Source organism: Dendrobates tinctorius, unplaced genomic scaffold (genome assembly GCF_039654945.1).
Source record: "Dendrobates tinctorius isolate UK_male_01 unplaced genomic scaffold, ASM3965494v1 ptg000062l, whole genome shotgun sequence".
Classification (NCBI taxonomy): domain Eukaryota; kingdom Metazoa; phylum Chordata; class Amphibia; order Anura; family Dendrobatidae; genus Dendrobates; species Dendrobates tinctorius.
In genome coordinates this window covers 41,179,263-41,199,519 of record NW_027361730.1, presented here as the reverse complement: position 1 = coordinate 41,199,519, position 20,257 = coordinate 41,179,263, and the positions used below count along the sequence as shown (strand labels likewise).

Sequence of the window (20,257 nt, the reverse complement as noted above, 5' to 3'; positions counted from 1 at the left end):
TCTGTTCTAGATGCCATGATAACTTTGGACATGCTCTGCTCATCTCTGCAGACAATTCCCTCTTCTCCGCTCTTCTGCAGGACATGTCGATGGGGTGTCCTTGAATAGCAAGGACACCGTGTAGTTTATCAACAATGACACAAATGTCAACAGCAAAATCCACACCAACTATAGTTAGTAAATGCCTGCTACAGGCTTCAATTAACACCACAACATAGAGACAACTACTTCTGCAAATCAGTTAGGCACACGATTCGAGACGGTAAACACTGTGAGCAAAATGCGGAATCGGAAGAAACCAGCTTCAGCATCGATCTACCTGGGATGAAACTAGTGAACATGACCTCTAAAAAGCTGCTCCTGGCCCGTACGGGGATCGAACCCGCGACCTTGGCGTTATTAGCACCACGCTCTAACCAACCGAGCTAACCGGCCATGGGTGTGGCATTACGTCCCTGCCGGGAAAAAAATGGAAAGCTGTACGTGCGCGATCCTTTTTTTTTTTTTTTAGGGGGGGGGGGGGATGGATTTAGCACACATGTAGGGACTTTTGGTGGTAGACGCATATGTAACGCGTGACAGTCGAACAATAAAAGATCAAAAGCTCCTGCTTATGAAGATATTGCCGGATCAATCAGGTTCACGTAGCAGTGGCAAGAACATAAGAAACCTCCCCGTCGGGGAATCGAACCCTGGTCTCCCGCGTGACAGGCGGGGATACTCACCACTATACTAACGAGGATTGGCTGCGTCGAAACCTCTGACATCACACTCCGAGAAAGTGCACACGAGGCATGTGAGTGCTCAGAGGATCCACTGTGGGCCCTGCTCATTTTTCCTTTTTTGCACTTTCAGATAAGAGAGGTGAGACTGTGAAGAAAACTGCCATTTTGCCCTCACTGGCCAGAGTCAGTGCTCCTTTGGATGAGAGAAATGGGCCAGCCAGCAGACATCCGAATGATGGCAAAGCTGTCTATAGTGTCTGGGAGATTTAGTCAAACTTTTGCTCGGCTGACAACTATGGCCTCATTCACACAGCGGTTTTTTCTAGGCAGCACACTGACCCTAGAAGGATCTAGTGTCCTTAACAAGGGCGAAGAGATAGTAGAAGTGGTTATTAGCCATTTTTACCCTACATACAGGAGCCTCAATACTGAATAGAAGCAGGAAGTAGCGCAAATAAACTTTGACATCCAGGTACCTTTATAGATGATGTTTGCTCTTATTGGAGTCTTTCTCATCCTTTTGGTTTCCATCTGTTCTAGATGCCATGATAACTTTGGACATGCTCTGCTCATCTCTGCAGACAATTCCCTCTTCTCCGCTCTTCTGCAGGACATGTCGATGGGGTGTCCTTGAATAGCAAGGACACCGTGTAGTTTATCAACAATGACACAAATGTCAACAGCAAAATCCACACCAACTATAGTTAGTAAATGCCTGCTACAGGCTTCAATTAACACCACAACATAGAGACAACTACTTCTGCAAATCAGTTAGGCACACGATTCGAGACGGTAAACACTGTGAGCAAAATGCGGAATCGGAAGAAACCAGCTTCAGCATCGATCTACCTGGGATGAAACTAGTGAACATGACCTCTAAAAAGCTGCTCCTGGCCCGTACGGGGATCGAACCCTCGACCTTGGCGTTATTAGCACCACGCTCTAACCAACTGAGCTAACCGGCCATGGGTGTGGCATTACGTCCCTGCCGGGAAAAAAATGGAAAGCTGTACGAGCGCGATCCTTTTTTTTTTTTTTTAGGGGGGGGGGGGGGGGGGATGGATTTAGCACACATGTAGGGACTTTTGGTGGTAGACGCATATGTAACGCGTGACAGTCGAACAATAAAAGATCAAAAGCTCCTGCTTATGAAGATATTGCCGGATCAATCAGGTTCACGTAGCAGTGGCAAGAACATAAGAAACCTCCCCGTCGGGGAATCGAACCCCGGTCTCCCGCGTGACAGGCGGGGATACTCACCACTATACTAACGAGGATTGGCTGCGTCGAAACCTCTGACATCACACTCCGAGAAAGTGCACACGAGGCATGTGAGTGCTCAGAGGATCCACTGTGGGCCCTGCTCATTTTTCCTTTTTTGCACTTTCAGATAAGAGAGGTGAGACTGTGAAGAAAACTGCCATTTTGCCCTCACTGGCCAGAGTCAGTGCTCCTTTGGATGAGAGAAATGGGCCAGCCAGCAGACATCCGAATGATGGCAAAGCTGTCTATAGTGTCTGGGAGATTTAGTCAAACTTTTGCTCGGCTGACAACTATGGCCTCATTCACACAGCGGTTTTTTCTAGGCAGCACACTGACCCTAGAAGGATCTAGTGTCCTTAACAAGGGCGAAGAGATAGTAGAAGTGGTTATTAGCCATTTTTACCCTACATACAGGAGCCTCAATACTGAATAGAAGCAGGAAGTAGCGCAAATAAACTTTGACATCCAGGTACCTTTATAGATGATGTTTGCTCTTATTGGAGTCTTTCTCATCCTTTTTGTTTCCATCTGTTCTAGATGCCATGATAACTTTGGACATGCTCTGCTCATCTCTGCAGACAATTCCCTCTTCTCCGCTCTTCTGCAGGACATGTCGATGGGGTGTCCTTGAATAGCAAGGACACCGTGTAGTTTATCAACAATGACACAAATGTCAACAGCAAAATCCACACCAACTATAGTTAGTAAATGCCTGCTACAGGCTTCAATTAACACCACAACATAGAGACAACTACTTCTGCAAATCAGTTAGGCACACGATTCGAGACGGTAAACACTGTGAGCAAAATGCGGAATCGGAAGAAACCAGCTTCAGCATCGATCTACCTGGGATGAAACTAGTGAACATGACCTCTAAAAAGCTGCTCCTGGCCCGTACGGGGATCGAACCCGCGACCTTGGCGTTATTAGCACCACGCTCTAACCAACTGAGCTAACCGGCCATGGGTGTGGCATTACGTCCCTGCCGGGAAAAAAATGGAAAGCTGTACGAGCGCGATCCTTTTTTTTTTTTTTTAGGGGGGGGGGGGAAGGATTTAGCACACATGTAGGGACATTTGGTGGTAGACGCATATGTAACGCGTGACAGTCGAACAATAAAAGATCAAAAGCTCCTGCTTATGAAGATATTGCCGGATCAATCAGGTTCACGTAGCAGTGGCAAGAACATAAGAAACCTCCCCGTCGGGGAATCGAACCCCGGTCTCCCGCGTGACAGGCGGGGATACTCACCACTATACTAACGAGGATTGGCTGCGTCGAAACCTCTGACATCACACTCCGAGAAAGTGCACACGAGGCATGTGAGTGCTCAGAGGATCCACTGTGGGCCCTGCTCATTTTTCCTTTTTTGCACTTTCAGATAAGAGAGGTGAGACTGTGAAGAAAACTGCCATTTTGCCCTCACTGGCCAGAGTCAGTGCTCCTTTGGATGAGAGAAATGGGCCAGCCAGCAGACATCCGAATGATGGCAAAGCTGTCTATAGTGTCTGGGAGATTTAGTCAAACTTTTGCTCGGCTGACAACTATGGCCTCATTCACACAGCGGTTTTTTCTAGGCAGCACACTGACCCTAGAAGGATCTAGTGTCCTTAACAAGGGCGAAGAGATAGTAGAAGTGGTTATTAGCCATTTTTACCCTACATACAGGAGCCTCAATACTGAATAGAAGCAGGAAGTAGCGCAAATAAACTTTGACATCCAGGTACCTTTATAGATGATGTTTGCTCTTATTGGAGTCTTTCTCATCCTTTTTGTTTCCATCTGTTCTAGATGCCATGATAACTTTGGACATGCTCTGCTCATCTCTGCAGACAATTCCCTCTTCTCCGCTCTTCTGCAGGACATGTCGATGGGGTGTCCTTGAATAGCAAGGACACCGTGTAGTTTATCAACAATGACACAAATGTCAACAGCAAAATCCACACCAACTATAGTTAGTAAATGCCTGCTACAGGCTTCAATTAACACCACAACATAGAGACAACTACTTCTGCAAATCAGTTAGGCACACGATTCGAGACGGTAAACACTGTGAGCAAAATGCGGAATCGGAAGAAACCAGCTTCAGCATCGATCTACCTGGGATGAAACTAGTGAACATGACCTCTAAAAAGCTGCTCCTGGCCCGTACGGGGATCGAACCCGCGACCTTGGCGTTATTAGCACCACGCTCTAACCAACCGAGCTAACCGGCCATGGGTGTGGCATTACGTCCCTGCCGGGAAAAAAATGGAAAGCTGTACGAGCGCGATCCTTTTTTTTTTTTTTTAGGGGGGGGGGGGGGATGGATTTAGCACACATGTAGGGACTTTTGGTGGTAGACGCATATGTAACGCGTGACAGTCGAACAATAAAAGATCAAAAGCTCCTGCTTATGAAGATATTGCCGGATCAATCAGGTTCACGTAGCAGTGGCAAGAACATAAGAAACCTCCCCGTCGGGGAATCGAACCCTGGTCTCCCGCGTGACAGGCGGGGATACTCACCACTATACTAACGAGGATTGGCTGCGTCGAAACCTCTGACATCACACTCCGAGAAAGTGCACACGAGGCATGTGAGTGCTCAGAGGATCCACTGTGGGCCCTGCTCATTTTTCCTTTTTTGCACTTTCAGATAAGAGAGGTGAGACTGTGAAGAAAACTGCCATTTTGCCCTCACTGGCCAGAGTCAGTGCTCCTTTGGATGAGAGAAATGGGCCAGCCAGCAGACATCCGAATGATGGCAAAGCTGTCTATAGTGTCTGGGAGATTTAGTCAAACTTTTGCTCGGCTGACAACTATGGCCTCATTCACACAGCGGTTTTTTCTAGGCAGCACACTGACCCTAGAAGGATCTAGTGTCCTTAACAAGGGCGAAGAGATAGTAGAAGTGGTTATTAGCCATTTTTACCCTACATACAGGAGCCTCAATACTGAATAGAAGCAGGAAGTAGCGCAAATAAACTTTGACATCCAGGTACCTTTATAGATGATGTTTGCTCTTATTGGAGTCTTTCTCATCCTTTTGGTTTCCATCTGTTCTAGATGCCATGATAACTTTGGACATGCTCTGCTCATCTCTGCAGACAATTCCCTCTTCTCCGCTCTTCTGCAGGACATGTCGATGGGGTGTCCTTGAATAGCAAGGACACCGTGTAGTTTATCAACAATGACACAAATGTCAACAGCAAAATCCACACCAACTATAGTTAGTAAATGCCTGCTACAGGCTTCAATTAACACCACAACATAGAGACAACTACTTCTGCAAATCAGTTAGGCACACGATTCGAGACGGTAAACACTGTGAGCAAAATGCGGAATCGGAAGAAACCAGCTTCAGCATCGATCTACCTGGGATGAAACTAGTGAACATGACCTCATCCTTTTGGTTTCCATCTGTTCTAGATGCCATGATAACTTTGGACATGCTCTGCTCATCTCTGCAGACAATTCCCTCTTCTCCGCTCTTCTGCAGGACATGTCGATGGGGTGTCCTTGAATAGCAAGGACACCGTGTAGTTTATCAACAATGACACAAATGTCAACAGCAAAATCCACACCAACTATAGTTAGTAAATGCCTGCTACAGGCTTCAATTAACACCACAACATAGAGACAACTACTTCTGCAAATCAGTTAGGCACACGATTCGAGACGGTAAACACTGTGAGCAAAATGCGGAATCGGAAGAAACCAGCTTCAGCATCGATCTACCTGGGATGAAACTAGTGAACATGACCTCTAAAAAGCTGCTCCTGGCCCGTACGGGGATCGAACCCTCGACCTTGGCGTTATTAGCACCACGCTCTAACCAACTGAGCTAACCGGCCATGGGTGTGGCATTACGTCCCTGCCGGGAAAAAAATGGAAAGCTGTACGAGCGCGATCCTTTTTTTTTTTTTTTTAGGGGGGGGGGGGGGGGATGGATTTAGCACACATGTAGGGACTTTTGGTGGTAGACGCATATGTAACGCGTGACAGTCGAACAATAAAAGATCAAAAGCTCCTGCTTATGAAGATATTGCCGGATCAATCAGGTTCACGTAGCAGTGGCAAGAACATAAGAAACCTCCCCGTCGGGGAATCGAACCCCGGTCTCCCGCGTGACAGGCGGGGATACTCACCACTATACTAACGAGGATTGGCTGCGTCGAAACCTCTGACATCACACTCCGAGAAAGTGCACACGAGGCATGTGAGTGCTCAGAGGATCCACTGTGGGCCCTGCTCATTTTTCCTTTTTTGCACTTTCAGATAAGAGAGGTGAGACTGTGAAGAAAACTGCCATTTTGCCCTCACTGGCCAGAGTCAGTGCTCCTTTGGATGAGAGAAATGGGCCAGCCAGCAGACATCCGAATGATGGCAAAGCTGTCTATAGTGTCTGGGAGATTTAGTCAAACTTTTGCTCGGCTGACAACTATGGCCTCATTCACACAGCGGTTTTTTCTAGGCAGCACACTGACCCTAGAAGGATCTAGTGTCCTTAACAAGGGCGAAGAGATAGTAGAAGTGGTTATTAGCCATTTTTACCCTACATACAGGAGCCTCAATACTGAATAGAAGCAGGAAGTAGCGCAAATAAACTTTGACATCCAGGTACCTTTATAGATGATGTTTGCTCTTATTGGAGTCTTTCTCATCCTTTTTGTTTCCATCTGTTCTAGATGCCATGATAACTTTGGACATGCTCTGCTCATCTCTGCAGACAATTCCCTCTTCTCCGCTCTTCTGCAGGACATGTCGATGGGGTGTCCTTGAATAGCAAGGACACCGTGTAGTTTATCAACAATGACACAAATGTCAACAGCAAAATCCACACCAACTATAGTTAGTAAATGCCTGCTACAGGCTTCAATTAACACCACAACATAGAGACAACTACTTCTGCAAATCAGTTAGGCACACGATTCGAGACGGTAAACACTGTGAGCAAAATGCGGAATCGGAAGAAACCAGCTTCAGCATCGATCTACCTGGGATGAAACTAGTGAACATGACCTCTAAAAAGCTGCTCCTGGCCCGTACGGGGATCGAACCCGCGACCTTGGCGTTATTAGCACCACGCTCTAACCAACTGAGCTAACCGGCCATGGGTGTGGCATTACGTCCCTGCCGGGAAAAAAATGGAAAGCTGTACGAGCGCGATCCTTTTTTTTTTTTTTTAGGGGGGGGGGATGGATTTAGCACACATGTAGGGACTTTTGGTGGTAGACGCATATGTAACGCGTGACAGTCGAACAATAAAAGATCAAAAGCTCCTGCTTATGAAGATATTGCCGGATCAATCAGGTTCACGTAGCAGTGGCAAGAACATAAGAAACCTCCCCGTCGGGGAATCGAACCCCGGTCTCCCGCGTGACAGGCGGGGATACTCACCACTATACTAACGAGGATTGGCTGCGTCGAAACCTCTGACATCACACTCCGAGAAAGTGCACACGAGGCATGTGAGTGCTCAGAGGATCCACTGTGGGCCCTGCTCATTTTTCCTTTTTTGCACTTTCAGATAAGAGAGGTGAGACTGTGAAGAAAACTGCCATTTTGCCCTCACTGGCCAGAGTCAGTGCTCCTTTGGATGAGAGAAATGGGCCAGCCAGCAGACATCCGAATGATGGCAAAGCTGTCTATAGTGTCTGGGAGATTTAGTCAAACTTTTGCTCGGCTGACAACTATGGCCTCATTCACACAGCGGTTTTTTCTAGGCAGCACACTGACCCTAGAAGGATCTAGTGTCCTTAACAAGGGCGAAGAGATAGTAGAAGTGGTTATTAGCCATTTTTACCCTACATACAGGAGCCTCAATACTGAATAGAAGCAGGAAGTAGCGCAAATAAACTTTGACATCCAGGTACCTTTATAGATGATGTTTGCTCTTATTGGAGTCTTTCTCATCCTTTTTGTTTCCATCTGTTCTAGATGCCATGATAACTTTGGACATGCTCTGCTCATCTCTGCAGACAATTCCCTCTTCTCCGCTCTTCTGCAGGACATGTCGATGGGGTGTCCTTGAATAGCAAGGACACCGTGTAGTTTATCAACAATGACACAAATGTCAACAGCAAAATCCACACCAACTATAGTTAGTAAATGCCTGCTACAGGCTTCAATTAACACCACAACATAGAGACAACTACTTCTGCAAATCAGTTAGGCACACGATTCGAGACGGTAAACACTGTGAGCAAAATGCGGAATCGGAAGAAACCAGCTTCAGCATCGATCTACCTGGGATGAAACTAGTGAACATGACCTCTAAAAAGCTGCTCCTGGCCCGTACGGGGATCGAACCCGCGACCTTGGCGTTATTAGCACCACGCTCTAACCAACTGAGCTAACCGGCCATGGGTGTGGCATTACGTCCCTGCCGGGAAAAAAATGGAAAGCTGTACGAGCGCGATCCTTTTTTTTTTTTTTTAGGGGGGGGGGGGGATGGATTTAGCACACATGTAGGGACTTTTGGTGGTAGACGCATATGTAACGCGTGACAGTCGAACAATAAAAGATCAAAAGCTCCTGCTTATGAAGATATTGCCGGATCAATCAGGTTCACGTAGCAGTGGCAAGAACATAAGAAACCTCCCCGTCGGGGAATCGAACCCCGGTCTCCCGCGTGACAGGCGGGGATACTCACCACTATACTAACGAGGATTGGCTGCGTCGAAACCTCTGACATCACACTCCGAGAAAGTGCACACGAGGCATGTGAGTGCTCAGAGGATCCACTGTGGGCCCTGCTCATTTTTCCTTTTTTGCACTTTCAGATAAGAGAGGTGAGACTGTGAAGAAAACTGCCATTTTGCCCTCACTGGCCAGAGTCAGTGCTCCTTTGGATGAGAGAAATGGGCCAGCCAGCAGACATCCGAATGATGGCAAAGCTGTCTATAGTGTCTGGGAGATTTAGTCAAACTTTTGCTCGGCTGACAACTATGGCCTCATTCACACAGCGGTTTTTTCTAGGCAGCACACTGACCCTAGAAGGATCTAGTGTCCTTAACAAGGGCGAAGAGATAGTAGAAGTGGTTATTAGCCATTTTTACCCTACATACAGGAGCCTCAATACTGAATAGAAGCAGGAAGTAGCGCAAATAAACTTTGACATCCAGGTACCTTTATAGATGATGTTTGCTCTTATTGGAGTCTTTCTCATCCTTTTTGTTTCCATCTGTTCTAGATGCCATGATAACTTTGGACATGCTCTGCTCATCTCTGCAGACAATTCCCTCTTCTCCGCTCTTCTGCAGGACATGTCGATGGGGTGTCCTTGAATAGCAAGGACACCGTGTAGTTTATCAACAATGACACAAATGTCAACAGCAAAATCCACACCAACTATAGTTAGTAAATGCCTGCTACAGGCTTCAATTAACACCACAACATAGAGACAACTACTTCTGCAAATCAGTTAGGCACACGATTCGAGACGGTAAACACTGTGAGCAAAATGCGGAATCGGAAGAAACCAGCTTCAGCATCGATCTACCTGGGATGAAACTAGTGAACATGACCTCTAAAAAGCTGCTCCTGGCCCGTACGGGGATCGAACCCGCGACCTTGGCGTTATTAGCACCACGCTCTAACCAACTGAGCTAACCGGCCATGGGTGTGGCATTACGTCCCTGCCGGGAAAAAAATGGAAAGCTGTACGAGCGCGATCCTTTTTTTTTTTTTTTAGGGGGGGGGGGGATGGATTTAGCACACATGTAGGGACTTTTGGTGGTAGACGCATATGTAACGCGTGACAGTCGAACAATAAAAGATCAAAAGCTCCTGCTTATGAAGATATTGCCGGATCAATCAGGTTCACGTAGCAGTGGCAAGAACATAAGAAACCTCCCCGTCGGGGAATCGAACCCCGGTCTCCCGCGTGACAGGCGGGGATACTCACCACTATACTAACGAGGATTGGCTGCGTCGAAACTTCTGACATCACACTCCGAGAAAGTGCACACGAGGCATGTGAGTGCTCAGAGGATCCACTGTGGGCCCTGCTCATTTTTCCTTTTTTGCACTTTCAGATAAGAGAGGTGAGACTGTGAAGAAAACTGCCATTTTGCCCTCACTGGCCAGAGTCAGTGCTCCTTTGGATGAGAGAAATGGGCCAGCCAGCAGACATCCGAATGATGGCAAAGCTGTCTATAGTGTCTGGGAGATTTAGTCAAACTTTTGCTCGGCTGACAACTATGGCCTCATTCACACAGCGGTTTTTTCTAGGCAGCACACTGACCCTAGAAGGATCTAGTGTCCTTAACAAGGGCGAAGAGATAGTAGAAGTGGTTATTAGCCATTTTTACCCTACATACAGGAGCCTCAATACTGAATAGAAGCAGGAAGTAGCGCAAATAAACTTTGACATCCAGGTACCTTTATAGATGATGTTTGCTCTTATTGTAGTCTTTCTCATCCTTTTGGTTTCCATCTGTTCTAGATGCCATGATAACTTTGGACATGCTCTGCTCATCTCTGCAGACAATTCCCTCTTCTCCGCTCTTCTGCAGGACATGTCGATGGGGTGTCCTTGAATAGCAAGGACACCGTGTAGTTTATCAACAATGACACAAATGTCAACAGCAAAATCCACACCAACTATAGTTAGTAAATGCCTGCTACAGGCTTCAATTAACACCACAACATAGAGACAACTACTTCTGCAAATCAGTTAGGCACACGATTCGAGACGGTAAACACTGTGAGCAAAATGCGGAATCGGAAGAAACCAGCTTCAGCATCGATCTACCTGGGATGAAACTAGTGAACATGATCTCTAAAAAGCTGCTCCTGGCCCGTACGGGGATCGAACCCACGACCTTGGCGTTATTAGCACCACGCTCTAACCAACTGAGCTAACCGGCCATGGGTGTGGCATTACGTCCCTGCCGGGAAAAAAATGGAAAGCTGTACGAGCGCGATCCTTTTTTTTTTTTTTTAGGGGGGGGGGGGATGGATTTAGCACACATGTAGGGACTTTTGGTGGTAGACGCATATGTAACGCGTGACAGTCGAACAATAAAAGATCAAAAGCTCCTGCTTATGAAGATATTGCCGGATCAATCAGGTTCACGTAGCAGTGGCAAGAACATAAGAAACCTCCCCGTCGGGGAATCGAACCCCGGTCTCCCGCGTGACAGGCGGGGATACTCACCACTATACTAACGAGGATTGGCTGCGTCGAAACCTCTGACATCACACTCCGAGAAAGTGCACACGAGGCATGTGAGTGCTCAGAGGATCCACTGTGGGCCCTGCTCATTTTTCCTTTTTTGCACTTTCAGATAAGAGAGGTGAGACTGTGAAGAAAACTGCCATTTTGCCCTCACTGGCCAGAGTCAGTGCTCCTTTGGATGAGAGAAATGGGCCAGCCAGCAGACATCCGAATGATGGCAAAGCTGTCTATAGTGTCTGGGAGATTTAGTCAAACTTTTGCTCGGCTGACAACTATGGCCTCATTCACACAGCGGTTTTTTCTAGGCAGCACACTGACCCTAGAAGGATCTAGTGTCCTTAACAAGGGCGAAGAGATAGTAGAAGTGGTTATTAGCCATTTTTACCCTACATACAGGAGCCTCAATACTGAATAGAAGCAGGAAGTAGCGCAAATAAACTTTGACATGCAGGTACCTTTATAGATGATGTTTGCTCTTATTGGAGTCTTTCTCATCCTTTTGGTTTCCATCTGTTCTAGATGCCATGATAACTTTGGACATGCTCTGCTCATCTCTGCAGACAATTCCCTCTTCTCCGCTCTTCTGCAGGACATGTCGATGGGGTGTCCTTGAATAGCAAGGACACCGTGTAGTTTATCAACAATGACACAAATGTCAACAGCAAAATCCACACCAACTATAGTTAGTAAATGCCTGCTACAGGCTTCAATTAACACCACAACATAGAGACAACTACTTCTGCAAATCAGTTAGGCACACGATTCGAGACGGTAAACACTGTGAGCAAAATGCGGAATCGGAAGAAACCAGCTTCAGCATCGATCTACCTGGGATGAAACTAGTGAACATGACCTCTAAAAAGCTGCTCCTGGCCCGTACGGGGATCGAACCCGCGACCTTGGCGTTATTAGCACCACGCTCTAACCAACTGAGCTAACCGGCCATGGGTGTGGCATTACGTCCCTGCCGGGAAAAAAATGGAAAGCTGTACGAGCGCGATCCTTTTTTTTTTTTTTTTAGGGGGGGGGATGGATTTAGCACACATGTAGGGACTTTTGGTGGTAGACGCATATGTAACGCGTGACAGTCGAACAATAAAAGATCAAAAGCTCCTGCTTATGAAGATATTGCCGGATCAATCAGGTTCACGTAGCAGTGGCAAGAACATAAGAAACCTCCCCGTCGGGGAATCGAACCCCGGTCTCCCGCGTGACAGGCGGGGATACTCACCACTATACTAACGAGGATTGGCTGCGTCGAAACCTCTGACATCACACTCCGAGAAAGTGCACACGAGGCATGTGAGTGCTCAGAGGATCCACTGTGGGCCCTGCTCATTTTTCCTTTTTTGCACTTTCAGATAAGAGAGGTGAGACTGTGAAGAAAACTGCCATTTTGCCCTCACTGGCCAGAGTCAGTGCTCCTTTGGATGAGAGAAATGGGCCAGCCAGCAGACATCCGAATGATGGCAAAGCTGTCTATAGTGTCTGGGAGATTTAGTCAAACTTTTGCTCGGCTGACAACTATGGCCTCATTCACACAGCGGTTTTTTCTAGGCAGCACACTGACCCTAGAAGGATCTAGTGTCCTTAACAAGGGCGAAGAGATAGTAGAAGTGGTTATTAGCCATTTTTACCCTACATACAGGAGCCTCAATACTGAATAGAAGCAGGAAGTAGCGCAAATAAACTTTGACATCCAGGTACCTTTATAGATGATGTTTGCTCTTATTGGAGTCTTTCTCATCCTTTTTGTTTCCATCTGTTCTAGATGCCATGATAACTTTGGACATGCTCTGCTCATCTCTGCAGACAATTCCCTCTTCTCCGCTCTTCTGCAGGACATGTCGATGGGGTGTCCTTGAATAGCAAGGACACCGTGTAGTTTATCAACAATGACACAAATGTCAACAGCAAAATCCACACCAACTATAGTTAGTAAATGCCTGCTACAGGCTTCAATTAACACCACAACATAGAGACAACTACTTCTGCAAATCAGTTAGGCACACGATTCGAGACGGTAAACACTGTGAGCAAAATGCGGAATCGGAAGAAACCAGCTTCAGCATCGATCTACCTGGGATGAAACTAGTGAACATGACCTCTAAAAAGCTGCTCCTGGCCCGTACGGGGATCGAACCCGCGACCTTGGCGTTATTAGCACCACGCTCTAACCAACTGAGCTAACCGGCCATGGGTGTGGCACTACGTCCCTGCCGGGAAAAAAATGGAAAGCTGTACGAGCGCGATCCTTTTTTTTTTTTTTTAGGGGGGGGGGGGGGATGGATTTAGCACACATGTAGGGACTTTTGGTGGTAGACGCATATGTAACGCGTGAAAGTCGAACAATAAAAGATCAAAAGCTCCTGCTTATGAAGATATTGCCGGATCAATCAGGTTCACGTAGCAGTGGCAAGAACATAAGAAACCTCCCCGTCGGGGAATCGAACCCCGGTCTCCCGCGTGACAGGCGGGGATACTCACCACTATACTAACGAGGATTGGCTGCGTCGAAACCTCTGACATCACACTCCGAGAAAGTGCACACGAGGCATGTGAGTGCTCAGAGGATCCACTGTGGGCCCTGCTCATTTTTCCTTTTTTGCACTTTCAGATAAGAGAGGTGAGACTGTGAAGAAAACTGCCATTTTGCCCTCACTGGCCAGAGTCAGTGCTCCTTTGGATGAGAGAAATGGGCCAGCCAGCAGACATCCGAATGATGGCAAAGCTGTCTATAGTGTCTGGGAGATTTAGTCAAACTTTTGCTCGGCTGACAACTATGGCCTCATTCACACAGCGGTTTTTTCTAGGCAGCACACTGACCCTAGAAGGATCTAGTGTCCTTAACAAGGGCGAAGAGATAGTAGAAGTGGTTATTAGCCATTTTTACCCTACATACAGGAGCCTCAATACTGAATAGAAGCAGGAAGTAGCGCAAATAAACTTTGACATCCAGGTACCTTTATAGATGATGTTTGCTCTTATTGGAGTCTTTCTCATCCTTTTTGTTTCCATCTGTTCTAGATGCCATGATAACTTTGGACATGCTCTGCTCATCTCTGCAGACAATTCCCTCTTCTCCGCTCTTCTGCAGGACATGTCGATGGGGTGTCCTTGAATAGCAAGGACACCGTGTAGTTTATCAACAATGACACAAATGTCAACAGCAAAATCCACACCAACTATAGTTAGTAAATGCCTGCTACAGGCTTCAATTAACACCACAACATAGAGACAACTACTTCTGCAAATCAGTTAGGCACACGATTCGAGACGGTAAACACTGTGAGCAAAATGCGGAATCGGAAGAAACCAGCTTCAGCATCGATCTACCTGGGATGAAACTAGTGAACATGACCTCTAAAAAGCTGCTCCTGGCCCGTACGGGGATCGAACCCGCGACCTTGGCGTTATTAGCACCACGCTCTAACCAACTGAGCTAACCGGCCATGGGTGTGGCATTACGTCCCTGCCGGGAAAAAAATGGAAAGCTGTACGAGCGCGATCCTTTTTTTTTTTTTTAGGGGGGGGGGGGGGGATGGATTTAGCACACATGTAGGGACTTTTGGTGGTAGACGCATATGTAGCGCGTGACAGTCGAACAATAAAAGATCAAAAGCTCCTGCTTATGAAGATATTGCCGGATCAATCAGGTTCACGTAGCAGTGGCAAGAACATAAGAAACCTCCCCGTCGGGGAATTGAACCCCGGCCTCCCGCGTGACAGGCGGGGATACTCACCACTATACTAACGAGGATTGGCTGCGTCGAAACCTCTGACATCACACTCCGAGAAAGTGCACATGAGGCATGTGAGTGCTCAGAGGATCCACTGTGGGCCCTGCTCATTTTTCCTTTTTTGCACTTTCAGATAAGAGAGGTGAGACTGTGAAGAAAACTGCCATTTTGCCCTCACTGGCCAGAGTCAGTGCTCCTTTGGATGAGAGAAATGGGCCAGCCAGCAGACATCCGAATGATGGCAAAGCTGTCTATAGTGTCTGGGAGATTTAGTCAAACTTTTGCTCGGCTGACAACTATGGCCTCATTCACACAGCGGTTTTTTCTAGGCAGCACACTGACCCTAGAAGGATCTAGTGTCCTTAACAAGGGCGAAGAGATAGTAGAAGTGGTTATTAGCCATTTTTACCCTACATACAGGAGCCTCAATACTGAATAGAAGCAGGAAGTAGCGCAAATAAACTTTGACATCCAGGTACCTTTATAGATGATGTTTGCTCTTATTGGAGTCTTTCTCATCCTTTTTGTTTCCATCTGTTCTAGATGCCATGATAACTTTGGACATGCTCTGCTCATCTCTGCAGACAATTCCCTCTTCTCCGCTCTTCTGCAGGACATGTCGATGGGGTGTCCTTGAATAGCAAGGACACCGTGTAGTTTATCAACAATGACACAAATGTCAACAGCAAAATCCACACCAACTATAGTTAGTAAATGCCTGCTACAGGCTTCAATTAACACCACAACATAGAGACAACTACTTCTGCAAATCAGTTAGGCACACGATTCGAGACGGTAAACACTGTGAGCAAAATGCGGAATCGGAAGAAACCAGCTTCAGCATCGATCTACCTGGGATGAAACTAGTGAACATGACCTCTAAAAAGCTGCTCCTGGCCCGTACGGGGATCGAACCCGCGACCTTGGCGTTATTAGCACCACGCTCTAACCAACTGAGCTAACCGGCCATGGGTGTGGCACTACGTCCCTGCCGGGAAAAAAATGGAAAGCTGTACGAGCGCGATCCTTTTTTTTTTTTTTTAGGGGGGGGGGGGGGGGGGATGGATTTAGCACACATGTAGGGACTTTTGGTGGTAGACGCATATGTAACGCGTGACAGTCGAACAATAAAAGATCAAAAGCTCCTGCTTATGAAGATATTGCCGGATCAATCAGGTTCACGTAGCAGTGGCAAGAACATAAGAAACCTCCCCGTCGGGGAATCGAACCCCGGTCTCCCGCGTGACAGGCGGGGATACTCACCACTATACTAACGAGGATTGGCTGCGTCGAAACCTCTGACATCACACTCCGAGAAAGTGCACACGAGGCATGTGAGTGCTCAGAGGATCCACTGTGGGCCCTGCTCATTTTTCCTTTTTTGCACTTTCAGATAAGAGAGGTGAGACTGTGAAGAAAACTGCCATTTTGCCCTCACTGGCCAGAGTCAGTGCTCCTTTGGATGAGAGAAATGGGCCAGCCAGCAGACATCCGAATGATGGCAAAGCTGTCTATAGTGTCTGGGAGATTTAGTCAAACTTTTGCTCGGCTGACAACTATGGCCTCATTCACACAGCGGTTTTTTCTAGGCAGCACACTGACCCTAGAAGGATCTAGTGTCCTTAACAAGGGCGAAGAGATAGTAGAAGTGGTTATTAGCCATTTTTACCCTACATACAGGAGCCTCAATACTGAATAGAAGCAGGAAGTAGCGCAAATAAACTTTGACATCCAGGTACCTTTATAGATGATGTTTGCTCTTATTGGAGTCTTTCTCATCCTTTTTGTTTCCATCTGTTCTAGATGCCATGATAACTTTGGACATGCTCTGCTCATCTCTGCAGACAATTCCCTCTTCTCCGCTCTTCTGCAGGACATGTCGATGGGGTGTCCTTGAATAGCAAGGACACCGTGTAGTTTATCAACAATGACACAAATGTCAACAGCAAAATCCACACCAACTATAGTTAGTAAATGCCTGCTACAGGCTTCAATTAACACCACAACATAGAGACAACTACTTCTGCAAATCAGTTAGGCACACGATTCGAGACGGTAAACACTGTGAGCAAAATGCGGAATCGGAAGAAACCAGCTTCAGCATCGATCTACCTGGGATGAAACTAGTGAACATGACCTCTAAAAAGCTGCTCCTGGCCCGTACGGGGATCGAACCCGCGACCTTGGCGTTATTAGCACCACGCTCTAACCAACTGAGCTAACCGGCCATGGGTGTGGCATTACGTCCCTGCCGGGAAAAAAATGGAAAGCTGTACGAGCGCGATCCTTTTTTTTTTTTTTTTAGGGGGGGGGGGGGATGGATTTAGCACACATGTAGGGACATTTGGTGGTAGACGCATATGTAACGCGTGACAGTCGAACAATAAAAGATCAAAAGCTCCTGCTTATGAAGATATTGCCGGATCAATCAGGTTCACGTAGCAGTGGCAAGAACATAAGAAACCTCCCCGTCGGGGAATCGAACCCCGGTCTCCCGCGTGACAGGCGGGGATACTCACCACTATACTAACGAGGATTGGCTGCGTCGAAACCTCTGACATCACACTCCGAGAAAGTGCACACGAGGCATGTGAGTGCTCAGAGGATCCACTGTGGGCCCTGCTCATTTTTCCTTTTTTGCACTTTCAGATAAGAGAGGTGAGACTGTGAAGAAAACTGCCATTTTGCCCTCACTGGCCAGAGTCAGTGCTCCTTTGGATGAGAGAAATGGGCCAGCCAGCAGACATCCGAATGATGGCAAAGCTGTCTATAGTGTCTGGGAGATTTAGTCAAACTTTTGCTCGGCTGACAACTATGGCCTCATTCACACAGCGGTTTTTTCTAGGCAGCACACTGACCCTAGAAGGATCTAGTGTCCTTAACAAGGGCGAAGAGATAGTAGAAGTGGTTATTAGCCATTTTTACCCTACATACAGGAGCCTCAATACTGAATAGAAGCAGGAAGTAGCGCAAATAAACTTTGACATCCAGGTACCTTTATAGATGATGTTTGCTCTTATTGGAGTCTTTCTCATCCTTTTTGTTTCCATCTGTTCTAGATGCCATGATAACTTTGGACATGCTCTGCTCATCTCTGCAGACAATTCCCTCTTCTCCGCTCTTCTGCAGGACATGTCGATGGGGTGTCCTTGAATAGCAAGGACACCGTGTAGTTTATCAACAATGACACAAATGTCAACAGCAAAATCCACACCAACTATAGTTAGTAAATGCCTGCTACAGGCTTCAATTAACACCACAACATAGAGACAACTACTTCTGCAAATCAGTTAGGCACACGATTCGAGACGGTAAACACTGTGAGCAAAATGCGGAATCGGAAGAAACCAGCTTCAGCATCGATCTACCTGGGATGAAACTAGTGAACATGACCTCTAAAAAGCTGCTCCTGGCCCGTACGGGGATCGAACCCGCGACCTTGGCGTTATTAGCACCACGCTCTAACCAACCGAGCTAACCGGCCATGGGTGTGGCATTACGTCCCTGCCGGGAAAAAAATGGAAAGCTGTACGTGCGCGATCCTTTTTTTTTTTTTTTAGGGGGGGGGGGGGATGGATTTAGCACACATGTAGGGACTTTTGGTGGTAGACGCATATGTAACGCGTGACAGTCGAACAATAAAAGATCAAAAGCTCCTGCTTATGAAGATATTGCCGGATCAATCAGGTTCACGTAGCAGTGGCAAGAACATAAGAAACCTCCCCGTCGGGGAATCGAACCCTGGTCTCCCGCGTGACAGGCGGGGATACTCACCACTATACTAACGAGGATTGGCTGCGTCGAAACCTCTGACATCACACTCCGAGAAAGTGCACACGAGGCATGTGAGTGCTCAGAGGATCCACTGTGGGCCCTGCTCATTTTTCCTTTTTTGCACTTTCAGATAAGAGAGGTGAGACTGTGAAGAAAACTGCCATTTTGCCCTCACTGGCCAGAGTCAGTGCTCCTTTGGATGAGAGAAATGGGCCAGCCAGCAGACATCCGAATGATGGCAAAGCTGTCTATAGTGTCTGGGAGATTTAGTCAAACTTTTGCTCGGCTGACAACTATGGCCTCATTCACACAGCGGTTTTTTCTAGGCAGCACACTGACCCTAGAAGGATCTAGTGTCCTTAACAAGGGCGAAGAGATAGTAGAAGTGGTTATTAGCCATTTTTACCCTACATACAGGAGCCTCAATACTGAATAGAAGCAGGAAGTAGCGCAAATAAACTTTGACATCCAGGTACCTTTATAGATGATGTTTGCTCTTATTGGAGTCTTTCTCATCCTTTTGGTTTCCATCTGTTCTAGATGCCATGATAACTTTGGACATGCTCTGCTCATCTCTGCAGACAATTCCCTCTTCTCCGCTCTTCTGCAGGACATGTCGATGGGGTGTCCTTGAATAGCAAGGACACCGTGTAGTTTATCAACAATGACACAAATGTCAACAGCAAAATCCACACCAACTATAGTTAGTAAATGCCTGCTACAGGCTTCAATTAACACCACAACATAGAGACAACTACTTCTGCAAATCAGTTAGGCACACGATTCGAGACGGTAAACACTGTGAGCAAAATGCGGAATCGGAAGAAACCAGCTTCAGCATCGATCTACCTGGGATGAAACTAGTGAACATGACCTCTAAAAAGCTGCTCCTGGCCCGTACGGGGATCGAACCCTCGACCTTGGCGTTATTAGCACCACGCTCTAACCAACTGAGCTAACCGGCCATGGGTGTGGCATTACGTCCCTGCCGGGAAAAAAATGGAAAGCTGTACGAGCGCGATCCTTTTTTTTTTTTTTTAGGGGGGGGGGGGGGGGGGATGGATTTAGCACACATGTAGGGACTTTTGGTGGTAGACGCATATGTAACGCGTGACAGTCGAACAATAAAAGATCAAAAGCTCCTGCTTATGAAGATATTGCCGGATCAATCAGGTTCACGTAGCAGTGGCAAGAACATAAGAAACCTCCCCGTCGGGGAATCGAACCCCGGTCTCCCGCGTGACAGGCGGGGATACTCACCACTATACTAACGAGGATTGGCTGCGTCGAAACCTCTGACATCACACTCCGAGAAAGTGCACACGAGGCATGTGAGTGCTCAGAGGATCCACTGTGGGCCCTGCTCATTTTTCCTTTTTTGCACTTTCAGATAAGAGAGGTGAGACTGTGAAGAAAACTGCCATTTTGCCCTCACTGGCCAGAGTCAGTGCTCCTTTGGATGAGAGAAATGGGCCAGCCAGCAGACATCCGAATGATGGCAAAGCTGTCTATAGTGTCTGGGAGATTTAGTCAAACTTTTGCTCGGCTGACAACTATGGCCTCATTCACACAGCGGTTTTTTCTAGGCAG

General features: G+C 47.1%; 32 non-coding genes across 32 annotated transcripts; all 32 read right to left on the bottom strand.

The window, feature by feature from the left end:
* Positions 1 to 361: 361 nt before the first annotated feature.
* Positions 362 to 435, bottom strand: TRNAI-AAU (transfer RNA isoleucine (anticodon AAU)). The gene has a single exon. It is a non-coding gene; the product is annotated as a tRNA-Ile (tRNA).
* A 235-nt stretch (positions 436 to 670) lies between these two features.
* Positions 671 to 742, bottom strand: TRNAD-GUC (transfer RNA aspartic acid (anticodon GUC)). Its single transcript has one exon. It is a non-coding gene; the product is annotated as a tRNA-Asp (tRNA).
* Positions 743 to 1,616: 874 nt separating this feature from the next.
* On the bottom strand, positions 1,617 to 1,690 carry TRNAI-AAU (transfer RNA isoleucine (anticodon AAU)). The gene has a single exon. It is a non-coding gene; the product is annotated as a tRNA-Ile (tRNA).
* A 240-nt stretch (positions 1,691 to 1,930) lies between these two features.
* TRNAD-GUC (transfer RNA aspartic acid (anticodon GUC)) lies at positions 1,931 to 2,002 on the bottom strand. Its single transcript has one exon. It is a non-coding gene; the product is annotated as a tRNA-Asp (tRNA).
* Positions 2,003 to 2,876: 874 nt separating this feature from the next.
* On the bottom strand, positions 2,877 to 2,950 carry TRNAI-AAU (transfer RNA isoleucine (anticodon AAU)). The gene has a single exon. It is a non-coding gene; the product is annotated as a tRNA-Ile (tRNA).
* A 234-nt stretch (positions 2,951 to 3,184) lies between these two features.
* TRNAD-GUC (transfer RNA aspartic acid (anticodon GUC)) lies at positions 3,185 to 3,256 on the bottom strand. Its single transcript has one exon. It is a non-coding gene; the product is annotated as a tRNA-Asp (tRNA).
* Positions 3,257 to 4,130: 874 nt separating this feature from the next.
* Positions 4,131 to 4,204, bottom strand: TRNAI-AAU (transfer RNA isoleucine (anticodon AAU)). The gene has a single exon. It is a non-coding gene; the product is annotated as a tRNA-Ile (tRNA).
* Positions 4,205 to 4,440: 236 nt separating this feature from the next.
* On the bottom strand, positions 4,441 to 4,512 carry TRNAD-GUC (transfer RNA aspartic acid (anticodon GUC)). The gene has a single exon. It is a non-coding gene; the product is annotated as a tRNA-Asp (tRNA).
* Positions 4,513 to 5,749: 1,237 nt separating this feature from the next.
* TRNAI-AAU (transfer RNA isoleucine (anticodon AAU)) lies at positions 5,750 to 5,823 on the bottom strand. The gene has a single exon. It is a non-coding gene; the product is annotated as a tRNA-Ile (tRNA).
* A 239-nt stretch (positions 5,824 to 6,062) lies between these two features.
* TRNAD-GUC (transfer RNA aspartic acid (anticodon GUC)) lies at positions 6,063 to 6,134 on the bottom strand. Its single transcript has one exon. It is a non-coding gene; the product is annotated as a tRNA-Asp (tRNA).
* Positions 6,135 to 7,008: 874 nt separating this feature from the next.
* Positions 7,009 to 7,082, bottom strand: TRNAI-AAU (transfer RNA isoleucine (anticodon AAU)). Its single transcript has one exon. It is a non-coding gene; the product is annotated as a tRNA-Ile (tRNA).
* A 232-nt stretch (positions 7,083 to 7,314) lies between these two features.
* Positions 7,315 to 7,386, bottom strand: TRNAD-GUC (transfer RNA aspartic acid (anticodon GUC)). The gene has a single exon. It is a non-coding gene; the product is annotated as a tRNA-Asp (tRNA).
* Positions 7,387 to 8,260: 874 nt separating this feature from the next.
* On the bottom strand, positions 8,261 to 8,334 carry TRNAI-AAU (transfer RNA isoleucine (anticodon AAU)). Its single transcript has one exon. It is a non-coding gene; the product is annotated as a tRNA-Ile (tRNA).
* Positions 8,335 to 8,569: 235 nt separating this feature from the next.
* TRNAD-GUC (transfer RNA aspartic acid (anticodon GUC)) lies at positions 8,570 to 8,641 on the bottom strand. The gene has a single exon. It is a non-coding gene; the product is annotated as a tRNA-Asp (tRNA).
* Positions 8,642 to 9,515: 874 nt separating this feature from the next.
* On the bottom strand, positions 9,516 to 9,589 carry TRNAI-AAU (transfer RNA isoleucine (anticodon AAU)). The gene has a single exon. It is a non-coding gene; the product is annotated as a tRNA-Ile (tRNA).
* Positions 9,590 to 9,823: 234 nt separating this feature from the next.
* Positions 9,824 to 9,895, bottom strand: TRNAD-GUC (transfer RNA aspartic acid (anticodon GUC)). The gene has a single exon. It is a non-coding gene; the product is annotated as a tRNA-Asp (tRNA).
* Positions 9,896 to 10,769: 874 nt separating this feature from the next.
* TRNAI-AAU (transfer RNA isoleucine (anticodon AAU)) lies at positions 10,770 to 10,843 on the bottom strand. Its single transcript has one exon. It is a non-coding gene; the product is annotated as a tRNA-Ile (tRNA).
* A 234-nt stretch (positions 10,844 to 11,077) lies between these two features.
* TRNAD-GUC (transfer RNA aspartic acid (anticodon GUC)) lies at positions 11,078 to 11,149 on the bottom strand. The gene has a single exon. It is a non-coding gene; the product is annotated as a tRNA-Asp (tRNA).
* An 874-nt stretch (positions 11,150 to 12,023) lies between these two features.
* On the bottom strand, positions 12,024 to 12,097 carry TRNAI-AAU (transfer RNA isoleucine (anticodon AAU)). Its single transcript has one exon. It is a non-coding gene; the product is annotated as a tRNA-Ile (tRNA).
* Positions 12,098 to 12,329: 232 nt separating this feature from the next.
* TRNAD-GUC (transfer RNA aspartic acid (anticodon GUC)) lies at positions 12,330 to 12,401 on the bottom strand. Its single transcript has one exon. It is a non-coding gene; the product is annotated as a tRNA-Asp (tRNA).
* An 874-nt stretch (positions 12,402 to 13,275) lies between these two features.
* TRNAI-AAU (transfer RNA isoleucine (anticodon AAU)) lies at positions 13,276 to 13,349 on the bottom strand. Its single transcript has one exon. It is a non-coding gene; the product is annotated as a tRNA-Ile (tRNA).
* Positions 13,350 to 13,585: 236 nt separating this feature from the next.
* On the bottom strand, positions 13,586 to 13,657 carry TRNAD-GUC (transfer RNA aspartic acid (anticodon GUC)). Its single transcript has one exon. It is a non-coding gene; the product is annotated as a tRNA-Asp (tRNA).
* An 874-nt stretch (positions 13,658 to 14,531) lies between these two features.
* Positions 14,532 to 14,605, bottom strand: TRNAI-AAU (transfer RNA isoleucine (anticodon AAU)). Its single transcript has one exon. It is a non-coding gene; the product is annotated as a tRNA-Ile (tRNA).
* Positions 14,606 to 14,841: 236 nt separating this feature from the next.
* Positions 14,842 to 14,913, bottom strand: TRNAD-GUC (transfer RNA aspartic acid (anticodon GUC)). The gene has a single exon. It is a non-coding gene; the product is annotated as a tRNA-Asp (tRNA).
* Positions 14,914 to 15,787: 874 nt separating this feature from the next.
* TRNAI-AAU (transfer RNA isoleucine (anticodon AAU)) lies at positions 15,788 to 15,861 on the bottom strand. Its single transcript has one exon. It is a non-coding gene; the product is annotated as a tRNA-Ile (tRNA).
* Positions 15,862 to 16,101: 240 nt separating this feature from the next.
* On the bottom strand, positions 16,102 to 16,173 carry TRNAD-GUC (transfer RNA aspartic acid (anticodon GUC)). Its single transcript has one exon. It is a non-coding gene; the product is annotated as a tRNA-Asp (tRNA).
* An 874-nt stretch (positions 16,174 to 17,047) lies between these two features.
* On the bottom strand, positions 17,048 to 17,121 carry TRNAI-AAU (transfer RNA isoleucine (anticodon AAU)). The gene has a single exon. It is a non-coding gene; the product is annotated as a tRNA-Ile (tRNA).
* Positions 17,122 to 17,357: 236 nt separating this feature from the next.
* Positions 17,358 to 17,429, bottom strand: TRNAD-GUC (transfer RNA aspartic acid (anticodon GUC)). Its single transcript has one exon. It is a non-coding gene; the product is annotated as a tRNA-Asp (tRNA).
* An 874-nt stretch (positions 17,430 to 18,303) lies between these two features.
* Positions 18,304 to 18,377, bottom strand: TRNAI-AAU (transfer RNA isoleucine (anticodon AAU)). The gene has a single exon. It is a non-coding gene; the product is annotated as a tRNA-Ile (tRNA).
* Positions 18,378 to 18,612: 235 nt separating this feature from the next.
* TRNAD-GUC (transfer RNA aspartic acid (anticodon GUC)) lies at positions 18,613 to 18,684 on the bottom strand. The gene has a single exon. It is a non-coding gene; the product is annotated as a tRNA-Asp (tRNA).
* Positions 18,685 to 19,558: 874 nt separating this feature from the next.
* Positions 19,559 to 19,632, bottom strand: TRNAI-AAU (transfer RNA isoleucine (anticodon AAU)). The gene has a single exon. It is a non-coding gene; the product is annotated as a tRNA-Ile (tRNA).
* Positions 19,633 to 19,872: 240 nt separating this feature from the next.
* TRNAD-GUC (transfer RNA aspartic acid (anticodon GUC)) lies at positions 19,873 to 19,944 on the bottom strand. Its single transcript has one exon. It is a non-coding gene; the product is annotated as a tRNA-Asp (tRNA).
* Positions 19,945 to 20,257: the final 313 nt, after the last annotated feature.